Below are 17,071 nucleotides of genomic sequence, written 5' to 3' on the forward strand. Positions count from 1 at the left end.
GGAGTAAGAAAAGAAAATTCCAAAGTGAGGGCAGCAGGGAAATGCCAGGAGCATCACCCACAGAGCAAGCATTGTTCCCAGTTCCCAATTGCCATTGTGAAGTCTCCACCCAGAAGAGAAGAAGGCAGGGACAAGAGACTTCTGATCATCATGGGCTTCTCTAGATTCAACAGTCAGACCCAACAGAAACTGATTAGAATGGAAGAGCCTGGAGCAGGGAAGGCTTAGGAGATACAGGAGGCTACAGACTCCAGTGTGAGAGTGGATTTAAGATTTACTTTTTCCTGTTGTCCAAAGGGAAAGAGAACTGTCCTCCCTCCCTTTTCTTATTTGCCTGAGAAAACTTTAAATCTCAAGTCCTTCTGTTGAGCCCAGGTTATGAAGGAGTTGTTCAGCGTGAGGAATTTGCCAACACATGACAATGCAAGTGCAAGAAGTAGAGTTTATTTGCTAGCTCGAGTTAGGGTCCCTGCTCTCACCAATTCAGTGGCTTGAGCAAAAGACCTCGTGCTCCATTACTGTTACATCTTTATAGAAAAATATGGAGTGGAGTAGATAATTGGGTTTTAGGGCAGGGGTTTGGGAAGTTGGAGGGCGGGTTGGAATCCCCCAGCTTCAAAGGTGAGCGAGAGAACTTTGTTGGAGCCATGCAGAACTCTCTGATATGTGCGAAATCCGGGGGGAGGGAGGTGAGACTTGCCAGAGCTTGAGGTATGAGAAATCTCCACATTAAAGGCTTCTGGTTAAAGATCTACCTGGAGGCATTAGGACTCAGCATGGGACGTGTTAATCTCCACATTAAAGGTTTCTGGTTAAAGATTTCTCAGGCTTCACACTTCTTCTGTCCCTTCTACATGTAAGTCAATCTTTTTACACATTAAGTAAGCTTCTAGCCAGTCTAACTAACCAGTAATGTTTTTCCTGAGGGCTGGGAACCATTTCTCTGAAATGCAAACATTAAGGAAGATGGAGCGGTAGGTCCTGTCACCTTGGGAGTTTAACATAGGTGACTTGCTCCAAGCTGTAACTAACTACCTGCTTGTCGCATAGATATGAGAAGTGTGCTTTTTTTTCCTTTGGGTAAAGATAGTTAACTAGCATAGGTGGCCACCTCATTACCAGGTGAACTTAGCATGAACTATGAAAGGTGCTGTCAAGTCCTCTTATATGCAGATGAGTAGTCACATTTCTATAGAGCAGCAAACATCATGAAATATTTATAAATGATATTGAAATACTTAGGAATAAATTTATGGAAAGCTATGCAAGCCATTATACAGACAGCTAGTAAATATTATGGAGAGAAGTCAAAGGAGACTTAAATAGATGGAATAATTTGCCAAGACCTTGCGTTGGAGAGTCCCTCACACTCCCTGCCAAGTTTCTAGCGGTAGAGAGCATTTTGTATGCTTGTTTCTGAGCTCACTTCTGTGGTAGGAGGAGGGAGAGGTACTGCGAGCAGTCCTAGGCCTGGATGTGAAGAGGTCTCATTGGCTCTGCTTGCTCTCATGTGCCTCTGCCCCGACCATAAGATGCATATGATGTAGGACTAAACATGGGTCCCTGCTCAGTGCCCAATCAGGCCAAAAGAGGTTACACACCAAGTGATTAAGAGGAGAGAAAATTATTTATTGCAAAGTGGCAATGCAAGAAGACAGGGGCCAGTACTCAAATCTGACTCCCTGAATTGAAGTCAGGATAGTTTTGTAAGTTTCAGGAGAGGAGGATTATACATATTCTTAAAAACTTCAGGAATTTGGGTGTGAATTAACTGGGGATTGGCTGAGGCTTCCTTCAGTTTAAAGGGACAATTTTTAATGCAGTGCACTTGTGCACTGGGTGAGTCACATTGGCTTTCTGTCATCAGTGGATTGGGGCTTGGGCAGAGGGGAGAATGTCAGTTCCCAACAACTTTGTTTCCGTCTGTTTCACTGTGCATGTCTGTGGGCCAAAGCTAATTTTCAAGCTGTTTCCTGAAACATTCATTAACATACTTATCACCTATTTCTAGGGGGAAAACATGGAGAGAACGTATGAATTGACTTTTCATTCTATTCAGTTCTTCAGGAACTGAGTTATCATGTTTACTTATCTGCCTCCCACCAGGTATCCTGTGCCTATCTGTCTTAACCAGGGTGGGGTGATAGTTGAGCTTTCATTCTATTCAATTCCTAAGGAACTGATTTGTCATGTTTACTTATCTGCCTCCAACTGAGGAAGCAGGCTTGATTTTGATTCTACTCGGCTTCACACACACCCTGGCTCATCCCTGCTCCAAAAAGGAAGAGACCTATGGAGCTGACCACACTGGGCCTGCAGGTGGATCAGAAGAGAATGGGAAGTGGTTACTGTATGCCAATAACTAACCAACACCAGTTAATGGATTGGAACCCTCAGTGGTATGATGTGTCAACCTTCAGAGAAAGAGCTGTAGATCCAATGGAACTCTAGTCAAATTCCCGGCAGTTTTCATTGAAATTGACAAGCTGACTTTAAAATGTATGCAGAAATTCAAAGGGCCAAAATAATCTTAGAGAAGAGCAAAGGAGGAGGGCTTACACTATCAGATAGCAAGACTGCAATAATTAAGATAGTGTGCATTGGTGCAAGGGGAGACGAGTAAGACAGTGGAACTACAGAAATTCAGAAGTACACCTACACACACGTGTTCACCTTGCACTGCAACAGTTTCAATCTTAGATAGTTAAACAACAGGAATGTGTGCACACTGGCATTTCAGACATATGCGAGACTGTTCTGAGTCACATTATTTGCAATGGCCAAAAACTAGAAAAAAAACAAATATCAATGGAGGTTGTTTGTTGTTGTTAGGTTCCATCCAGTCATTCCCAACTTGTAACAACCCTATGTAAAACACAATGAAACACTGCCTGGTCCTGTGCCATCCTCACAATCATTGCTGTCTTTGAACCCATCATTGCAGTCACTATGTCAGTCCATCCCAATGAGGGTCTTCCTCTTTTGCCCTGACCCTCTACTTTAACAAGCATCATGTGCTTCCTCTTGGACTAATCCTTCTTGATAACATGTTCAAAGCACAGAGACAAATCTGGCCATCCTTACTTCTAAGGAGCAATCTGGCTACAATTTTGACAAACAGATTTGTTGATTCTTCTGGCAGACCATGGTGTATTCAATATTCTTCATCAACATCAATTCAAAGGCATCAATCCTTCTATCTTCCTTATTCATTATCCAGCTTTCATAAGCATTTTAGGCGATTGAAAATACTGTGGCTTGGGTAAGATGACCTTAGTTTTCAAAGTGGCATCTTTGCTTTTTAACATTTTAAGAGGTCTTTTGCAGATTTTTCCCTGCTATATGTGTTTTCCAGTTGGTTCGTGTGATGGTTAAAGTCGTATGTCAACTTGGCTGGGCCATGATTCTCAGTAGTTTTGTACTTACGATGTAGTCATCCTCCATGATGATATCGGATGTAATGTAATCACTTCCATGATAAGATCTGCTATGAGCAGCCAATCAGTTGACAGGCAGGTTCCTCAGGTCTGTGGCCTGCCTCCAATATATGCATGGATGTTCTGGACAAGCCCTCTGGCTTTTAGTTCAATCTGGATCTGACATCTGGCTCATCATCACCTGACTTCTGATTCTTTGTATTTGAGTCAGTGGCTTGTCATATTCCCTGCCAATCTTGAGATTTATCAGCCTCTGTAGTCCATGAACTAGCAGCTTGCCATCTGACATGTTAATCTTGACTTTGCCAGCTCCTGCAGCTATGGAAGTCAGGAAAAGCCTCCAGCCTGATGTCTGATCCAGGGACTTGAGAATTGCCAACCTCTACAATGAGAAGAACTCTCGTTTATGCCAGGAAATTTGGAAGACAGCTATCTGGCCAGCTGACAGAAGATCCATATTGGTGCCCATTCCAAAGAAAAGTCATCCAACAGAAGGCAGAAATTATGGAACAATATCATTAATATCACACGCAAGTAAAATTTTGCTTAAAAGAATTCAAAATGGCTTCAGCAGTATACTGACAGGGGACTGCCAGAAATACCAGCTGGATTCAGATGAGGGCATGGAATGAGGGATATATCATTGCTGATGTCAGATGGATCTTGGCTGAAAGGAGAGGATACCAGAAAGATGTTTACTTATGTTTTACTTACTATGCAAAGGCATTCAACTGTGTGGATCATAACAAATTATGGATAACATTAAGAAGAATGAGAATTCCATAACACTTCATTATGCTCATGATGAACCTGTACATAGACCAAGAGGCAGTCACTCTAACAAACAATGGGGCACTGAATGGTTTGAAATCAAGAAGGGATTGTGTCAGGGATGTTCTTTCACCATATTTATTCAATCTGTATGCTGAACAAATAATCCAAGAAGTCAAAGAAGAATGTGGCATCAAGATTGGAGGAAGACTCATTAAAAACCTATAATATACAGATGACAGAACCTTGGTTGCTGAAAGTGAAGAAGACTTCAAGCATTTACTGATGAAGATCAAAGACTACAGCTTTCAGTATGGATCACACTTCAACATAAAGAAAGCAAAAGTCCTCCCACAACATTAAAATAAATGAAGAAAAGGTTGAAATTGTCAGAGATTTCATTTTAGTTGGATTTAGTATTACCACCCATGAAAGCAGCAGTCAAGGAATCAGACAACTGATGGTATTAGGCAAATCTGCTGCAAAAGACCTTTTTATGGTGTTAAAGAGCAAAGATGTTACTGTGAAGACTAAGGTGCATCTGACCCCCCACGTCATGGTATTTTCAATAGCCTTACATGCATTAGGAGCTCTGGTGCCCTAGTGCCTAAGGCATTTGACTGCTAACCAGAAGGCTGGCAGTTCAAACCCACCAGCCACTCCTCAGAAGGAAGATTAGGCAATCTACTCCCATAGAGAAGCCACCTTGGAAACCCAAGGAAGGGTCACTATAAGTTGGAAATGACTCAGTGGCAGTAAGGGTTTTTTTGTTTTGTTTGGTTTGGTTTGGTTTGGTTTATATACATGTGAAAGCTGGACAATGAATAAGGAAGACAAAGAGAATTGATGCATTTGAATTGTGGTGTTGTTGAAGAAAATTAAAAATACCATGGACTTCCAGAAGAACTAACAAATTTGTCTTGGTACAGCAGGAATACTCCTTAGAACTCCTTAGAATCCTCCTTAGAAATGAGAGTGGACAGACTTCATCTCATGTAGTTTGGTCTGTCCAAAGGGACTAGTTCCTGGAGAAGGATCTCAGTTTTGGTAAAGTAGAGGGTCAATGAAAAAGGAGAAGATCCTCAATGAGATGGGCTGCCACAGTGGCTGCAATGAGGTACTCAAGCATAGCAACAATTGTGAGGCTGGTGTGGGACAGGATAGTGTTTCATTCTTTTGTACATAGGGTCACAATGAGTCAGACCTGACTTGACAGCACCTAGCAACAGTATAACTGTGTGAGACATTTCCTTGAGACAAATCTCTTTGTAGATATATATATATATATATATATATATATACACACATGTAAGTTTCACTGGTTTTGCTTCTATAGAGAACCCAGCCTAAGAAAGTTGACTACGTAACTGTCTTCCAAATTTCTTGGCATAGACGTGTGAGTAATTCTAGCACTGCATCCATTTGTTGAAACATCTCTGTTGGTACTCCATTAGTTCCTGGAGTCTTATTTTCACTAGTGCCTTCAGTGAAGCTCACACTTCTTCCTTCAGTACCATCAGTTCTTGATCATATGCTACCTCCTGAAAGGGTTGAATGTCAACCAATTCGTTTTGATACAGTGACTCTGTGTATTTCTTTCACCTAAGGTTGGGCAACCACTTCCACAGTGATTCTGCCTCAGAAACCCAAGGAGGGGTTGCTATGAGTTGGATCCAACTCTATGGCAGTGGGTTTCTTTTGCCCATAGAATCCTTAATATTGAAAGTTACTACTTGAATTTTTCTTCAGTTCATTCAGCCTAAAAAAATGCTGGGCATATTCTTCCCATTTGGTTTTTTAACTCCACATCTTTGCACATTCCATTCTAATACTCTGCTTTGTCTTCTCAAACTGTTCTTTGAAGTCTTCTTCTTATTCTGTCTTAGTCTGAAATCTCCACTGAAATTTATCCACCATGGTGACCCTGTTGGTATTTGAAATGCTGGTGCCATAAGTTCTAGCATCACAGCAACATGCAAACCACCATAGTAAGCCAAACTGACAGATGAGTGGTGGTCAGTGGGGTAGGGTGGATAAATCATGCCTAAGTCATAAAATGGATTGCTACACAGCAGTGAGAAAAAATGGATCACTTCTATATGAGTGAGTTGCACAGTGTTAAGTGAAATATTTCATATATGGAAGAGAACATACAGTGTGATCCTATTGATGCTACATATGGTTCAAAATACACAAAGCTAGTCTATAGCATTAAATGTTGCGATAAGGTTTCCTTTGTGACTGACAGGGGACAGGAGCCACTTCAGAGATAGAGGCAATTACCTGTTTCTGGACCTGAATACCCGTCATGTGGCTATGTTAACATTGTGACAACTTATCAGTGCTACACTCAAAGTGCCTTTCTGTATGTGCTTGTATGTGTATATGTTAGTAACAAAGCAAAGTGCATTTTAAGGCTAATACCCCAAGAAGAACAAAATGAGACATTAGACAATCATAAAAGGCATTATTTATGAAGGAGGTGTAACAGCCACAAACCTATAATACAAACTACACAGAAGTAAACCTATGTGTGAGGAGAGCTTGGCAAAAAGACCACTGTAACAGGGCCTTCAAGACACCTGTTTCAGAATTGGACAGATTTAATTTAAAAAACTAGTAAGGACAGAGAAGAAATGAACAATGTAATCATTAAACTTACTTGTAAAACAGGAAATTTTCTTTGTGTTTTTTTATGTACTAATTACAAAAATCAATTAAGTACTTGGGCACAAAGTAAATCTTGGCAAACTATAAAAAGTAAACAATTCACTCTCTTTGATAGTAAGTCAATAAAGTTGGAAATAGTACAAAGTTAACTCTCTCAACTTTCTGATGTAGAAACTAAAGTTTACCTGACTTCACTCTGTCAAAGGTGGAAGAAAAAAGAAAATAAAGTCAAATTATTGCAAAAGTGATAACTTGTGGAACAGGCATGCATTGGCGGTCTGCCTGTGCCTGCTTCCAGAAGCACCTTCATACAAGATTCTGCATGGATAAGTCATCACTCAAGTGGACTTTGGCAGATTGATACAACTCTTGCAGCAGTTTTGTTGCTTGACTCCACACACAAGGTTATTCCCTGACTTAAACCCTGGAGCCTGGGCTCACAGTGGTTGGTTCTGTGTACGTATTAGTCTACACAATGTTTACAGCTTTAAAGAAAAAAAAAAATGAGATTTGAAGCCTTGAAGTTTAGATAGGGCTCTATTTCCTACGGCATGACAATATAATGAAAATATCACGACTTCCACGTGATTTGTTGTTGTTATGTACTGTCAAGTTGGACCCGACTCATAGCGACCCCTCCTTGGGTTTCTGAGGCAGTATCACTACAGAAGTAGATTGCCCCATCTTCCTTCCGAGGAGTGGCTGGTGGGTTTGAACTGCCAGCCTTCTGGTTAGAAGTCCAGTGCCTTAGGCACTATGCTACCAGAGCTTCACATGATTTAAGCCTAGAAAATTTTGCCCTAGGCTCCTGAGATCTTCTTATAGTCAAGTGATTTCAAAATGCCATTGAATTATTGTATGATGTTCCCATGTCATGAGTGTTGTCCTGAAGTCACTTGTTAAAAAATTACTGAAAAAAGATGTCACATAAACACAAGTAACTGGTGTCCTCCTCACCTCATGTTCTTGCTGAAGGGACACACCAGAGAAGGAAATTGTGCCACTGGCACCTCTGGAATTACAGGGCAACACCACAGACATTCTTGGAGCTTTGAGGGGCTGGGAAGACAAAAATGTTGGTCTTTTTCATCTGGAAAAAAAGAGAAAATAGGAAACCCATCGATCATAGAAAAAACTGGACTATAGGACTATTTGTCTCCACGAACCACTTCCTCCTCCACCTGACACCAGAACTAGATGGTGCCTGACTACCACTACTAAATGTTCCAATGAGGGCACAATGGATAAATCCTGATAAAAAGTTAGAAAAATGTGGAATAGAACTTCAAATTCTTAAAGAATATGGACTTACTGGATCTATTGAACCTGGAGGAGTCCCCAAGACCATGGCCTTTTGTTGTTCTTCAAATTTTGACGTGTAACTATCTCCTGAAGTCACCTTTAAACTAAGTAACAACTTAGCTAAAAGAATAAAGATAGTCACCCTAGACTATTACATTCTTTAAAAATATATACCTATAAGACCAAAGGGTCAACAGCTAATTTAAAGCTTAGATGAAAAGGTTGGGAGGACAAGGAGTTTAAGTAAATGGAAGTGAAACAACTAGAATAGATAATGAGAATGATAACACAATGTAAGGAAAGTAATAGGTGTCACTGATCATTAGATCTAGAAACTGTGGACTGGGAGTGGGCTTTGCTCTGCATGTTTTCACCAAAAATAAAATTTAATATAAAAGAAGAACAGCACTAATGAAGTTTTATGTACAATGATTTTTATTACTGCATTTACAATAGCAAAAAAAAAAAAAAAAAGGAACAAGCTAAGGGTGCCACATTTGAGCTTTGGTTAAATTAAGGCACATTCATATAGCAGAGTAATACACCACTAATAAATGTTATGTTGTAATAAAATTCATTGGGCTTCTGTTTTCAGCTCTCACACAGATATAGAGGGATAGAGAGAGTATTTTTCCTACCATTACAAAAAGAAATAAGCTACATATTAACGAATTTTCTTAAACCCAGCACAGATCTGAGGTTGCAGGGATGAACCTAAATTTAGAGAAAGGTACTGCAGGGAGAAGCAGCACCTGAAAATTTACTGACCACTTCCCTGGGACAGATACTGTCAAATGCTCTAGAATATCTCTTTGTCATAAAAGACCACCAACAGTGTGAAAAGCCAACCCAAAGAGTGGAAGAAAATAACTGTAACACATAAAACTGAAAAGGGATTATTAACCAGAGTATATAAATCATTTCCACAAACAAAGAAAAGACAGACAACCCAAGAGAAGAGGAGAGGTAAAGACATGAATGGGCTTTTCTAAGAAGAGGGCACAGGCCTGACAAATAAGCATGCAGAAAGAGAGCCTCTCCTGTACGAAAAATCCTGAGAATGCAAAGTGGGAACATAATTAAGTACAAGTTTATACCTGCTTGTTATTGTTTCCCCACTGAGTTGATTCCAACTGTGTACACCACATGTCCACAGTAGAACGGCATCATGGGGTTTTCTTAGCTGTGCTCTTAATGATGGAAAAACATTAAGAAATCTATTAATGCCAAGTATTGGAGAGGCTGTGAATCAACGTGATTTCTCAGCCACTTGTGCTAAGGGTGTAAATGGCTTCAACCTGGAAAAATAATTGTATCTACTAGGTTGCCTATCATGCTTGGTAAAGTGGAAGGTCAGCGCCAAAGGAGAAGACCCTCACGGAGATGGACTGACACAGTGGCTGCAACGATGGCCTTAGGTATAGCCGGCATTGGGAGGATGGCCCGTTCCTGGGCAGCGTGTTGTTCTGTTGCCCGTAGGGCTGCTACGGGGTGGAGCTGACCTGACAGTACCTAACAACAACAGGTCGCCTGAGCACTCCCCCAGCCTAGAGAAGTCCTTGCACAGCATTCCAGAGAGCATGTGAGAAAACGCTCCCAGCAAAGCTCCTTACAAAAACTTGGGGATAATATGGCAGGGCAGTGGACAGGCAATTGTGACACAGTCCTATCAGTGAAGTCAGTGGACTGCAGCCATATCCCAAGGTGGATTAAGCCATGAACCTGATTAATCTTACATAGGTAATGTTGAGTAAATATTCAGGTCTTGGATACATAAATGTTATGAAATTACCTTTAAAAGTAATAAGAAAAGCTAAACAATATTTAAAAAAAAAAAAAAGGAAAGTCACGGGGAATATTAAAGCAAAACTCAAAGGGAGTCTTTACCTCTGACGGGAGGAAATTGAGTGTGAGCTAGAAAAGCAGGTGCAGTACAAGGTGACATGTTCGTCGTGTTAGGAGTGGATTGCTTGATGCTCATTATTCTGTAAGACAAATACTTTATAGACTCTTATTCATGTATCAAATATTATAATATTAAAGATAATGAAGGAAAAGTTGCTACAAACGTTTTTCCTTTTGCTGCTCTGGCACCGTGGCTGTTGGCTGATCCTCCCTGTGGGTGCATCAGTCTGGAGCAGGAATCACTGCTTTTACTGGGGACCCTCTATTGCCAAGTCCTACCACTGATGTGCTGGGGGGGGCCTCAGTGAACTGGCACCTCCCATGAGAATTCATGAGGGGACCTTCTTCCACCCAGCAGGTTAACACTTTTGCACAGGAGGAAAGAGTGTTGCTTTGTTCCCAGAATTTTGAACAGCAACTAGGAGAACATGGAGGCATCGCTGACTGACAGATACAGCAATAGGCTCATCAAATCTCCACTCCCCTTAGCATGAAAGGCTTTGTTCCTGGTCCAAGTTGGCTTGCCCTTTGACCACCGCTATGTTGTGTGTCCTCTGCTTTTGTTTTACTTGGAAAAGAGTTTTGGCTTTTGCCAAGGTCATTATTTTTACCCATGAGTGGCATTAAACATTACAAATTTGCCCTCCCTGAAATTTCTACTCCAGGATTCTGAACCATTTTACAATAGACAATACAAGGAAATCACAGGAGGCAATCCTCAGATCAACTCTTCTGAGCATGCTTTCAGTCCCTATTCCCACCCCACTCCCTTCCTGTTTGTCCTAGCCATTTGGTTGTCCAGAAAAGTAACATTCTTCTACCCTTAGGAATTTTATACCCCCTTCTAGTGAACATGAAAGAGGAGAAAGTCAGTACACTAAGTCCTCCTGACAGAAAATCTGTTTATCATATGACATGGAATGAGAGGAGCGCTCACCACTACAGAGGAAGTTAAAAAGTTCAGGGCAAGTGCAGTGGCCTAACAACTGCCTCTGGACATCACAAACGTATCTCCTTTATTATGGTCCTCCTCTCTCTATAAAATCTGGTTCTGAGTGTGGAATTTTGCATTTCTAGGAGCATGAATCCAAGAAAGACAAGATAGGGTATAGAAGCAACAGGTAAGGAGACCAGTAAAATGTATATTTGAGGACAAATAATTGGGTAAAGTGTCAGTAAATATTAAGGAAATTAGTGAAGACTGGTTTATAAAATAGAAGAAAATACATTTGTGAACAAATGTACAGCTAGCAATGTTCTGAAACTAAAATTCCTGGGAATGAGCGAGTTAGGGCGGCACGGAGCTGGGAAGCAGAGGAAAGAGGAGGTGGCAAGGCCTCTTCCTGCTCACAAAGCCAACAGTAGCAGAACGTAATTTCTGTGGCTTCTTGAGTCTCCTTTTAAGAGAAAAAACTTAGATTATGTCAAAGCAACAAGACACCTATAAAGAACAAAAGGACATAGACGTACATAAAATGTTAGGCTAAACAAAGACATAACAAGGAAAAACTATTGTACAAAACCACATACAGCAAAAAATTATCACAAAGGACAAATAGATGTTATACTGCCAACTATTCACTTTCAAATCTCTCTTAAAGATAGGATCAGCCATAGTTCAACCAATAATAATAATAATAAATTTTAAAAATCTCAGGTTTTCTGGAAGTTTCTGAAAGCTCTTATTTTCCTGATAAAAGGGATAGGCAGCAGAAGCATTTCCAAACTGGCAGAGTAAGGATCTTTGAAAACCTGCTCCAACATCAAAGTGAGGAGAACATTGGCAAAATTGTCCAAGTAATAAAAAAGGAACATACCCTCATTATGCGTAAGAAAACAAACTCACTGCTGTCAAGTTGAATCTGACTCATAGCGACCCCTCCTTGGGTTTCGGAGGTGGTATCTCTATGGAAGTAGATTTCCCAGTCTTCCCTCCAAGGAGTGCTTGGTGGGTGTGAACTGCCTGCCTTCTGGTTAGCAGTCAGATGCCTTAGGCACTACGCCACCAGAGAGTATGTACATTTATATATACATAATGGAAGTTCCAGGCACTCTGGTATCGTAGTGCCTAAAGGCACTTGACTGCTAACCAGAAGGCTGGCGGCTCAAACCCACCAGCCACTCCTTGGAAGGAAGATGGGGCAATCTACTTCCGTAGTGATACTGCCTCGGAAACCCAAGGAGGGGTCACTGTGGGTCAGGCCGACTCCACAGCATGTAACAACAAAACACAATGGAAGCCCCAGAAGGAGAGAAGAGAGAAAAGGGCAATGAAAGATTACTTGAAGAAATAATGGCTGAAAATTTCCTAAATGTGATGAAAAGCATTGAACTACATACCCAAGAAGCTTAACAAACTCCAACTAAAATAAACTCAAGGAGACCCATACCTAGAAACACCACAGTCGAATTATCAGAAAAACAAAGAGAGAATCTTCAAAGTAGCAAGAGAAAAGCAATCCTTACTAAAACAGAAGCTGATTTCTCGTTAGAAAACAATTGGACCAAAAGGCAGTAAGACAGCATATTCAAGGTGTTGAAAGAAATAGGCTGGTAGCCAAGAATTCTTTATCCAGCAAAACTACCCATCAAAAAAAAAAAAAAAAGAAGAAGAAGAAGCAATTAAGCCATTCCAAGATTTTAAAAAATGGAAAGAGTTCATCTCTAATAGACCTGCTGTCTTCATTATCTACTGTTGCTATATGAAAAGTACTACAAGTGGGAGGTTTCCACAAACAGAAATTTCTTTTCTCACAGTTCAGGAAGCTAGAGGTCCAACACCAGAGCTCCAGCTCTAGGGGAAGGCTTTCTCTTACTGTCAGTTCTAGAGGCAGGTCCTTGTCTCTTTAAACTTCTATTTCTAGTTCCCAGAAGATCTCCAAGTGCCTTGGCATCTGTCTTCCCTCATATTTGCTCCTTGCTTCCTTCTTTAATATCTTTTATATCTGAAAAGAGATCGACTCAAAACACATCCTACACTAATTCTCCCTGACTAAACAAAGACAACCCATTCCCAAATGCATATGCACAGGCATATTGTTGTTAATTACATGCCACTGGGTCAGTGCCAACTCATGTTTAACAGAACAAAACACTGCCTGGTCCTGCACCACTACCTTTACACGTGTTGTTGTAATTGAGCCCTTTGTTACAGCTACTGTTTCAGTCCTTCTCACTGAGGGTCTTCCCTTCTACTTTACCAAGCATGATATCCTTCCAGAGGGACTGGCTAACATGGCCTAAGTATGAGAGAAGAAGTCTTGCTATCCTCACTTCTAAGAAGCATTCCAGCTGAACGTCTCCAAGACAGATTTGTTTATTCTTTTGGAAATTCATGGTATATTCAATATTCTTCAACAACACCATGATTCAAAGGTATCAATTTTTCTTTGCTCTTCCTTATTCATTGTACAGCTTTCACAAGAATATGAGGTGATTGAAAATAACATGGCTAGGGTCAAGCACATCTTGGTCTTCTAAGTGACATCTTTACTCTTTAACACTTTAAAGAGGTCTTTTGCATATTTGTCCAATGCAACATGTCATTTGATTTCTGGACTGCTGCTTTCATAGACATTGATTGTAAATCCAAGTAAAATTAAATCCTTCACAACTTCAATATTTTCTGTTTACCATGATGTTGCTTATTGGTCCAGTTGTGAGGATTTGTTTTATGGCAGGGTATAATCCATACTGAAAGCTGTAGTCTGTGACCTTCATTAATAAGTACTTCAAGTCATCTCCAGTTTCAGCAAGCAAGGTTGCATCATCTACATATCTCATGTGGTTAATGAGTCTTCCTCTAATCCTGATGCCACATTCTTCTTCGTATAGTCCAGTTTCTCAGATTATTTTCTCAGCACACAGATTGAATGAGTATGGTGAAAGGATACAACTCTGATGCACTCCCTTCCTGATTTTCAACCATACAGTATCTCCTTGTTCTGTTTGAATAACAGCCTCCTGGTCTATGCACAAGTTCCTCATGAGCACAATTATGTGTTCTGGAATTCCCATTCTTCTCAACGTTATCCATAATTTGTTACGATCCACACAGTTGAATGCTTTTGCATAATCAATATAAGACAAGTAAACATCTTTCTAGTATTCTTTGCTTTCATCCAAGATCCATCTGACATCAGCAATGATATCTCTGGAAGTTCCCTGTCAATATACTGCTGCAACCACTTTTTAATTATCTTCAGCAAGATTTTACTTGCATGTGATAGTAATGATATTGTTCAATAATTTCCACATTCTGTTGGATCACCTTTCCTTGGAATAGGTACAAATATGGGTCTCTTCCATTCTCTTGGCCAGTGGAACAATCATTAACACTTGAGATGTGCAGATGACACAACCTTGGCTGCTGCAAGTGAAGAGAACTTGAAGCACTTATTGATGAAGATCAAAGACTACAACCTTCAGCAAGGATTACACCTCAATATGTTGTTGTGGTTGTTGTTAGGTGCCATCAGGTCGGTTTTGACTCACAGTGGCCCTATGTGCAATAGGGTACAGCACTGTGGAGTCCTGTGCCACCCTCACAGTTGTTGCCAGGCTTGAGCCCATCATCACAGCCACTGTGTCAATTCATCACATTGAGGGTCATCCCCTTTTTTACTGACCCTCTTCTTTATCAAGCCTGATATTCTTCTCTAGGGAATTGTCCCTTCTGACAACATTATTAAAGTATGAGAGACAAAGTCTTGCCATTCTCCCTTCTAAGGACATTCTGGATGTACTTCCTCCATGAAAACTTTGTTCATTTTTCTAGCAGTCTGTGGTGTATTCAATATTCTTTGACAATGCTTCAATTCAAAAGCTTCAATTCTTCTGCAGTCTTCCTTATTCATTGTCCATCTCTCATGCCTGAGATATTGATCTTTATGATTTCCATTTCATTTTTGATAACTTCTAATCTTCCTAGATTCATACTTCATAAGAAGACCAAAGAAAAATTATGCCTTTGAATTGTGATGTTGGTAAAGAATACTGAAAGTATCATGTACTGTCATGAGAATGAACAAATGTGACCTGGAAGAAGTACAGCCAGAATGCTCCTTAGAAGTGACAATAGCCAGATTGTCTCACCTACTTTGGTCACATTGTCAGAAGGGACCAATCCCTGGAGAAGGATATCATGCTTGATAAATTGGAGGGTTGGCATAAAAGAGGAAGCCCTCAGAGAGATGGATTGACACAGTGACTGCAATGATGGGCTCAAGCATTGCAAGGATTGTGAGGATGGCTCAGGACCAGGCGGTGTTTCAGTCTGTAGCATCACTATGAGTCAGAATCAACTTGGCACCTAACGACAGCATACTTTGTGTATTCCACATTCTGATTTTTAATGGATTTTGTAGCAGATTCTTCTCATTGTGAATCATGCCACTTCAGTAAATGAAGGTCCTGAAAGCTTTACTCCATCCACATTATTAAGGTCCACTCAACTTTGAGGCAGCAGCTCTTCAGTTGTATTCTGAGTGCCTTCCAACCTGAGGGGCTCTTCTTCCAACACTAATCTGACCGTGTCCCACTGCTATCCACAAGCTTCTCACTCACCAGTTTTTTTCAGAAGTACATCGCCATGTACTCCTTCCTATTTTTCTCAGTCTGGAAGCTCTCCTGAAACCTGTCCACCATGGGTGACACTGCTGACATTTGAAATACCAGTGGCAAAGTTTCCAGCATCACAACATGCAAGCCACAACAGCACAACAAATTGACATGAGTGGTCATTTTACTACTCTCAAAAAACCAAACTCACTGCCATGGGGTCGATTCAACCCCTAGTGACCCCTCCTTGGGTTTCCGAGGCAGTATCTCTACGGAAGTAGATTGCCAAGTCTTCCTTCTGAGGAGTGGCTGGTGGGTTTGAACTGCCAACTTTCTGGTTAGAAGTCAAGTTAGGCACCTTAAAACTCTTCCAGCCTTCAGCCATTACCCAATTCCAAAACCACTTTAACATTGTAGGTATACCAAATTCAGTCCTAGTTATCTAGTGCTGCTATAATAGAAATACCACAGGTGTGGCTTTAACAAAGAGGAATTTATTTTCTCACAGTTTAGGAGTCTAGAAGACCAAATTAAGGGTGATGGCTCTAGGGGAAATCTTTCTCTCTCTGCAGCTCTGGAGGAAGACCCTGGTTTCTTTGAGCTTCCGTTCCTAGGTGATCTTTATGGGACCTAGCATCTCTCTTCTCCTGTCTCTGCTTGTTCATCTGCTCATTTTATATCTTATAAGAGATTGACTGAAGGCATGCCCACACTAATCCTGAGTCAATAACAAAACAAAGACAATGTCTTCTCAAATGGGATTATAACCACAGACATAAAAGTTAGGATTTATGAAGCATATTTTGGGGGGACAAAATTCAATCCATAACAAATACCAACTTAATTTTAATAATATACAAAACTTTGTTCCAATACAATATAACCCACTACCCACTACCATTGAGTTGATTCCAACTCATACTGCCACTATAGGACAGAGTAGAACTATTTCAAGGAGCTCTGGTAGCATAGTGGCTAAAGCACTTGACTGCTAACCAGAAGGCTGGCGGTTCAAACCCACCAGCCACTCCTCGGAAGGAAGGTTGGACAATCCTACTTCCGTAGTGATACTGCCTCGGAAACCCAAGGAGGGGTCGCTATGAGTCGGGGCCGACTCGACGGCACATAACAGCAACAACAACAGAAGTATTTCATAGGGTTACCAAGGCTGTAAATCTGTATGGAAGCAGACTGCCCCATCTTTCTCCCATGAAGCTGCTGGTGACTTCAAACGGCCAAACTTTTGATCAGCAGTTGAGTGTTTGAACCACTGTGCCACCAGAGTTCCTTCCAGCATGGTACACTCCTTTTACAATCAGAGAGTAACTTTTTCACTCAGTCAGCTGTTCCTTTCCTGAAGCTGAATTTGCCCTTTGATTTGACTGCATGGAATGAAATTCAGGATGTGAACTCTCCTTCTCTGGCCC

The sequence above is a fragment of the Orycteropus afer genome, unplaced genomic scaffold (assembly GCF_000298275.1).
Source record: "Orycteropus afer afer isolate SDZICR_OR568_19922 unplaced genomic scaffold, OryAfe1.0 scaffold01035, whole genome shotgun sequence".
Taxonomy (NCBI): Eukaryota; Metazoa; Chordata; class Mammalia; order Tubulidentata; family Orycteropodidae; genus Orycteropus; species Orycteropus afer.